Source organism: Gekko japonicus, unplaced genomic scaffold, assembly GCF_001447785.1.
Source record: "Gekko japonicus isolate JY-2015 unplaced genomic scaffold, Gekko_japonicus_V1.1 scaffold2540, whole genome shotgun sequence".
Taxonomy (NCBI): domain Eukaryota; kingdom Metazoa; phylum Chordata; class Lepidosauria; order Squamata; family Gekkonidae; genus Gekko; species Gekko japonicus.
Genome location: NW_015172083.1, coordinates 169,849 through 178,174, shown reverse-complemented (window position 1 = coordinate 178,174; position 8,326 = coordinate 169,849).

Here is an 8,326-nt window from a genome sequence, read left to right as displayed (position 1 = left end):
TTCAACTGGGCACTCCTTCCCCTTTGACAAGTGGCTGGAGAAGAAAGAAAGAAACAAGTATGTATTTCAGAGTGCCGTTTTAATCATTGTAGCAAAGACTTAACACGGAATTTATGAACAGTGAAAGCAGAAAAATGGTGACAATTCACTCATTCAAGTCCATCTTGGGGAAAATACTACTGCACCTACACTCTAAACAAAGAAGGCATTTGTATGTTATGGGGGGTGTGGGGAAGGTGATCCTGTATTGCTATTTGGATCCTGTAGCAGATCAGGGGTGGGAGGTGGGACTCAACAGGCTAGCCACCGTTCCTCCAGTAACTAACGTACCTTTTACGATCCATTGAAAGCACCTGAAGACTTGAGTTACACTTATATTATGAACTCCTCCGTGAGGCTTTCTTCTCCCACTTACTGTTTGAAAGCAGCATGCAAAACAAAACAAAACACCCCTCTCTGAAACATAGACCAAACTACTGAAATTCCTGACTCTGTGGGTGGAGGTAAATATGCGAAGGGGAGCCGCTAAAACTGTCTACCCTCTATACAAACTGGGGACCTATTTTTTTTATAAACAATCAAAGCACCACACAGGTGATACAGACGAGGAGAAAAATTTTTTTTATAAACAATAAAAGGCACACACAGGTGATACAGACTAGGACAAAAATAGCCTCACTGACGCTGATGGTGTCTGAACTGATGGAGCAAGACCAGAAAAGCGATCTCGTGGTCATGGCAAACAGCTAAATGCACACATCATCTTGGTGCTCAGGAGTGTTAGAGAAGCCAAATGCTCTGGTATGGATTGTGAAGGAAGGCATTAGAAAACTAAATTGTTAGGGTTATAGGTCTATGGCCACTATTGTTAGGGTTATAGGTCTATGGTGTAGCCTAATTTGGAATACTACATACATTTATGGTCATTGTATCTCAAAAAAGATATTGTACAGCTGGAAAAAGATACAGAAAGGGACAACCAGAGTAAATGGGTAGAGCACCCTCCCTACATAGAGAGGCTAAGGATTTAGGGTCCGTTCAGTTTAAAGAAAAAAATAACTGAGGAAGAACATGACGGAGGTTTATAAAATAATGTATGGGGCAAAGAAAGAAGATACGGATAACTTTTTCTCTGTCTCCCATCATACTAGAACTTGTGGGCACCCAATAAAGGAACTGACACAGCGTGCAATGATTACAATTCGTTTACTCGGCTTTACCAGCAGATAAATTAATGGAGAAAAGCTGTATATCACTAGCTATGAGCCATGATGACTAAACAGAACCTTCATTTTACTTCTGGATACTAGTGGGGGAGTCATGACAGGGTAGGGGGGGGTACCTTGCTTTCCTGGTATGCCTTCCGCAGGCATCTGGTTGGTCATGGAGTGAAACAGAACACTGGACTAGATATGCCTTTTGTTGTGATCCAGCATAGCTGCTCTTATGAGCTCAACCTTTCTCCACTTTATCTCACCACAATCCATCACTCCAGGCACATTCTGCTGAATTGTGGGCTGATTTCTTTGCATAATAACAACACTGCAGTGTTTGATCTCCATAGTCATGCAGCACTCAGTTTCCTAGCATGCCCCCCCCCCCTTAAGGGGCATGTGTCTTAACTGCAGGGCCGTTTTACATAACTATGTGGGTATGCGAGTTTCAGCTTTTTCCCCCTGGAGGCATAAGAAGTGTTCAATTTGATGCTGTGTTTGGGATTGCCCAGCCCTCCCCCTCCCGTTTACTCATCGCCTTTCCCACCCCTGTACTGAAGTCACTTGGAGCAGGGATAAGTAACAACGCAGTTCTTGCAAATGCTTCCAGGAGCACAGACAATCCTATGATAAACACAGGAAAACTGTGTTACTGCAGTTCAGGAGTTAAACAGTCATCCCAGTAATTCACAAGAGAGATCTAATAGCCAGCTCTCGATTGATTGAGACTGGAGGGACACCTCGCTAACTCTGCAAAACAAGCCGAAAGCTCTGAGTCAGACTGTGTTGCTACCATGGCAACCTTTTATTTGCTCCACCCAAGCAGTGCAGTAACTTCTGCTGCATGAGCACACCGCTGGCATGACAGACATGATGCTACTTGAATGATTTCCCATCAACCATGGTTGAATGACCTTCCCAAGCACACACAGAAGTGCCACTCAAAAACACTAAAATCCACTGCCTTTTAAAAAAAAGTCTACTAGATAACAAGATCTCAGCACAGACAGTCAAGAGCCTGGGGGTGATCCTGGATGCCTCTTTGTCGATGGGGGCCCAGGTCACAAATGTTGCCAGGACGGCGTTTTCTCAATTACGCCAGGTTAGGCAATAGGGTTGCCAAGTCTGGGTTGGAAAATACCTGGAGACTCTGGGGGTGGAGCCAGGAGAGGGTGGGGTTTGGGGAGGGGAGGGGCCTCAGCATGGTACAATGCCATAGAGCCCACCCTTCAAAGCAGCCATTTTCTCCAGGGGAGCTGATCTCTGTCGGCTGGAGATCAGTAGTAAAAGCAGGAGATCCCCAGGCCCCACCTGGAGGCTGGCAACCCTATAATAGGCAACTGGCCCCCTACCTGTCTTGCCCCAATCTAGCAACAGTAATCCATGCAATGGTCACCTCTAGAACTGACTACTGTAATTCAGTCTATGCAGGGCTACCCTTGAGGCTGATCCGGAAATTGCAGCTTGTTCAGAATGCAGCGGCACAGGTCCTCACGGGGACACTGGTAACAGTACACGTACAGCCTGTGCTATCCCAGCTGCACTCGATCCAAGTTGAATACCGGGCCAGATTCAAGGTTTTGGTTTTGACCTTTTAGGCTCTAAACAGTCAGGGGCCAGCATACCTATGGGACTGCCTCTTCTGGTATGTCCCCCGGAGAGCATTGTGCTCAGCTGAGAAACATCTGTTGGAAGTCCCTGGGCCAAAGAGCGTCTGGCTGTCCTCAACAAGAACCAGGGCTTTTTCAGCCCTGCCTCCAACTTGGTAGAACTCTCTGCCTGCTAACGTCAGGGCCCGCTCCAGGACCTGCTACAGTTCCGCAGGGCCTGTAATGCAGAGATGTTCTGCCAAGCATATGGTTGAGGACAGCAACGGCTTTTAACATCAATGGCTTTTAACACCGGGGTTTTTAACATCCCTGATTATTGGTAATATTTTACAGTGACCATCGGCCTACCAATTGCCTCTAGCCCCCCTCCCCCGGTTAAATTAAAGCAAACTGGGGATTAGAACTGTACTATGGTGCCTTGTGAATTTTGGATAACGATCGAACTGTAATTTAGATTATTTAATGGTTTTATGTATGTATTTATACATATCTATGAGATTGTCCCATCCCAAAGAAGGGCAATGCCAAGGAATGTTCAAACTATCGCACAATTGCACTCATTTCACACACTAGCAAGGTCATGCTCAAGATCCTACAAGCTAGGCTTCAGCAGTACGTGGACAGAGAACTGCCAGAAGTACAAGCTGGGTTTCGAAGAGGTAGAACTAGAGATCAAATTGCCAACATTTGCTGGATTATGGAGAAAGCAAGAGAGTACCAGAAAAAGATCTACTTTTGCTTCATTGACTACGCTAAAGCCTTTGATTGTGTGGATCACAACAAACTATGGCAGGTCCTTAAAGAGATGGGAGTACCAGACCACCTCACATGTCTCTTGAGAAACCTGTAGAAGGGTCAAGAAGCAACAGTTAGAACCGGATATGGAACAACTGATTGGTTTAGCATAGGAAAAGGAGTACGACAAGGATGTATATTGTCACCTTTCTTATTTAATTTATATGCAGAGTACATCATGCAAAATGCCAGCCTGGATGATTCAGAAGCCGGAATTAAGATTGCTGGGGAAAACATCAACAACCTCAGATATGCAGACGATACCACTTTAATGGGAGAAAGTGAAGAGGACCTCAAGAGCCTCTTCCTCAGGGTAAAAGAGGATAGCGCAAAGGTTGGCTTGAAACTCAACGTCAAAAAACTAAGATCATGGCATGTGACCCCATCACTCCTTGGCAAATAGAAGGAGAAGTCATGGAAGCAGTGACAGACTTCACGTTCCTGGGATCCAAGATCACTGCAGATGGTGACTGCAGCCATGAAATTAAAATATGCCTGCTCCTTAGGAGGAAAGCGATGGCAAACCTAGACACCATAATAAAAAGTAGAGACATCACCCTGCCAACAAAAGTCCGTATGGTCAAAGCAATGGTATTCCCAGTAGTACTGTATGGCTGCGAGAGTTGGGTTATAAGGAAGGCCGAGCGCTGAAGAATAGATTCTTTTGGTGCTGGAGAAGACTCTTGAGAGTCTCCTGGACTGCAAGAAGATCAAATCAGTCAGTCCTAAAAGAAATCAACCCTGACTGTTCCTTGGAAGGCCAGATACTGAAGCTGAAGCTCAAATACTTTGGCCACCAAATGAGAAGGGAGCACTAACTGGAGAAGACCCTGATGCTGGGTAAGACTGAAGGTCAAAGAAGAAGGTGACGGCAAAGGATAAGATGGTTAGACAGTGTTATCGAGGCAACAAACATGAAATTAAGCAAACTCTGGAGCACGACAGAAGACAGGAGGGCCTGGCGTGATGTGGTCCATGGGCTCAAGAAGAGTCGGACTGGACTGTGCGACTGAACAACAAATGAGATTGTTTGTATTTATGAAACCTTGTTGTTCACTGCCCTGAACCTGCTTGCAGGGAGGGTGGTATATAAACCTAATAAATAACTACTACCACTACAACTAATAATAATAATAGTAGTAATAATAGTAAAAAAGAATTCTAAAAATATTAGCTATTAACCAAGAAGGAACCAAATACATTATTGTTGTTGGACTCAGTCTCTTAATACTTACTCTGCTGACTTAATAAGAATCCCAACAGTAGCCTCAACTGGGAATCAGAATACAGCGCACATGGCATGGCCTACAAGCCCATTGACCTTGATATGATCAGTTTATGAAGTAAATTTCTTTCTTTTCATGACCTGTGAGTTAGCACGTGTGGGGTGGGATCAGCCATAAAAGGTCTGTGTTACAGATTTGTTCTGGGTCTAGAGAAATTATGCTTGGGTCCTAGTCTCAAATTCACTTGGCATTTCCAGTTCAGAAGTCTTTTCTCTTTTTTTATTTGTGCCTTTGCTAATGAAGTCCTATGGTCTAGGGAACCCTGGCTCCTATTTAACCAGAGCTGTATACCTTGAGATCCACAAATGTGAGGGCAGAGCACTAGACATGTACAGTAACCTCTGACAACTCAGGGCTGATTCATATTATGAAATCCACATGTGGGGGCAAACAGTTGCTCCTGGGGGTCATTTCAAGTCAGGCAGATAGTGTGGGAGGGAAGGCACAACCTGCCTTCCCCATCACTGCATACTATAAGTCTCGGTCTGTAACATGTGAAGCAGCCCTTGATAAACCTATTTGGCTACGTAGCTGGAGATTCAGAATAGGGGGCTGCTGTCAAGTATCTGCACGCCACGTGGTGTGCCTAATGAGCTGTGTTCAGCTTGTTGGGCCACCATGGGCTAGCCCGTATTAAACCTGCTGATTTCTTTGGGGCAGAAGATGTAAACTTGACCCCTTAAGGCTTTATTGCCAGTTACAGCTAAAGAGTGCAAGGACAGCGTTCCTTAGACCCAGTGTTGGAGAAACAACAAGTTCTTGCAGATTAAGAACAAGTGAAGTGTGTGGGTTTGCGGCTGATTATAGCAAGTCAGCAAATGCCTTAGTCTCTTAGTTAGAAGCTGAAAGTTTTAGAGCACCTAAGTTTGACAGCATTGGTGTTGGTTTTTCTCACTCTTTAGTGACATTCACAACAAACCCACTGCTCAAGGACTTGTATATTCAGCTCTGTTCTTTACTGATGTGGATTGATTAAACAGTGGGGCTTATTCACTGGAGTCTTGCTACTTCACAATAAAAGGAAGAACTCTCCACTTCTTATTTTTCATTGTGCAGGGGACAGTCTCCAGAGCATGGGGATGAGTCTTTTGGGGTGGCCCAAAGATTGTTTTGGAGTACAGCTTGGCCCCAGTATTTGCCTGTGTGATAGTCCTGGGAGCACCTCACTTTGGAGAAGCTGGCACAAGAACAGCACTTTGGACCAGGACACAGCATATGTCCCCTCAAAGAGGGGGGGGGGAGTTCGCTGAACATGGGGGTGTATGAAGTTTGGGGATCCAAATCTTATTTTGGGGTTCAGAGCTTTCAAACTCTCCTCAGAGTTTTTGGATGAATTCATGAATAAAACGCAAATAAGGAATGAATAAGGAACTGGGAATAAGGAACCAAACTGAGCAAGGGCTCAGTTTTGGCTAGATCATAGTTTGCTAGTTTAATCTGAAGTGAATGTTCTATTATCGGAAATGCATCCGATGCTTTAGGCACTTTCATACATGCTGAAGAATACACTTTCAGTCCACTTTAGTTGTTATTTGCACATGGATTTTGCCTTTTTACACAGTATAATCCAGTTTCAAAGTGGATTATTTATATTGAATAAAACACTATCTTGCTTTGGCCTGGTTGAGTAATTTTGAGTCTTTCAATGGAAAACATCCCCAGACAGACACAACACTTGCTACTTATTGTTTGTAGTAACTAAGGCTCTTTTTAACCATCAATACATCAGAGAAGATTAGAATTACAGTGGTTTCCAAATATAAACCTGCCACCAATTTAATATCTTCAAGAGTTAGATAAATCTCTTCCAGTTTTCCTAGACTTATGTAAAAGTAAAGGTAAAGGTTTCCCTTGCTCGAAAGCCAGTCGAATCCAACTCTAGGGTGCGGTGCTCATCTCCGTTTCAAAGCCGAAGAGCCAGCGCTGTCCGAAGACGTTTCCGTGGTCATGTGGCCGGCATGACTAAACACCAAGGCGCACGGAACGCTGTTACCTTCCCACCGAAGTGGTACCTATTTATCTACTTGCAATTTCTTGCTTTCGAACTGCTAGGTTGGCAGGAGCTGGAACTAGAGACGGGAGCTCACTCCGTCATGCGGCACACTCGGGTCTCGAACTGCTGAACTACTGACCTTCCACAGCCTGCAGTTCAGCGTCTTAACCACTTGAGCCACCGCAGTCTCTGGTTACATTGCCATTAAAAAAGTAATTGCAATATAGGTTTGCCAGCTCTGCCTTGGGAAATTCCCAAAGATTTTGGGGTGAAGCTTGGGGGGAGGGAGGGGTTTGGGGAGGGCAAGGACCTCCGTGGGGATGTGATGCCAGAGAGCCCACCCGCCAAAGCTGCCATTTTCTCCAGGGGAACTGGTCTCTCTGTTGTCTGGAGATCGGTTGTCATTCTGGGAGATCTCCAGGCCGCACCTGAAGTCTGGCAACCCTAAATCACAAAAGTGATCTTAAAATCTTCTGTTTTGCTGTCTCTGCGTGTATCTGTTGGGTGTGTGTGTGTAAAATGACCGAGGGAAGGGCTTGCTGTGGTTCATGCCCCTCCTCCTATTGCCAGAGTAGCCCTCAGCATAAATGCTGCAAAAGCAGTGACTGTTAACAACCGATTAGGACCTGACTGGAGGCCAGACCTGCCCTGCTTATCTGAACCAATAGCTGCCAGCGCCCCTCCTGACTGGCTTCTGAAGGGATGGCTCTGACAGGCTGCCCACTTGCTTTCATCCCCAAAGGCTGCTGTGTCTGAGCCTGCGTTCAGAATTGCTTCCACACACAAAACTCTTTACAAAGAACAATCCTTTTGTCTCCCGTCCTCTGTGCTTCCCATCAAAACAGTGAAATCACAATTGATTCCCGCAGTTTGGATTTCTGCTGTTTTGTCAGCCTAGGCTTGTCGAAGAAGACTGCCCCTGGGGCACAGACAGGCTCTCTAATCACCCCCTGCTCTTTTGAGTGGTCCCATCCCCCACTCCCTTGAAAAGATTTGGATTCTCTTCCTTCTGGATTTAATGGGCCTTTAGAGAGGGCAGGCCCTGCAGTCTCCTGCTGCTGTCCCTACTTTCATCCCTACTTTTCACGAGTTCAGAAAGTCTGGCTGTCACTTCTTCAAGGGGGAACAATGAGCTTCAATGCAGGCATACAGCGTGCGCATTTTATATATTTCCTACATTGTGTAAATCTTTGTGCTCTTTTTAAAGATTCTTCCTCAAAGTAATCCAATAGTCTCACTAGCCCCGTAGCTAGCAACCTTTTGCTCAGCGGGCCAATGTTTTTCTCAGGGGGCCATGGGGGGGGAGGTGTGCGGGGTGAACAGTTCACTGTCCCCTCCCCCCCAGCTGTGCGTGGCCTCTTCCTTACCCCAGTGGTACAGGAACGGCCTGGTGCCTCCAGCCAGCAAGCCCCCCCCCCATTGTTGCTC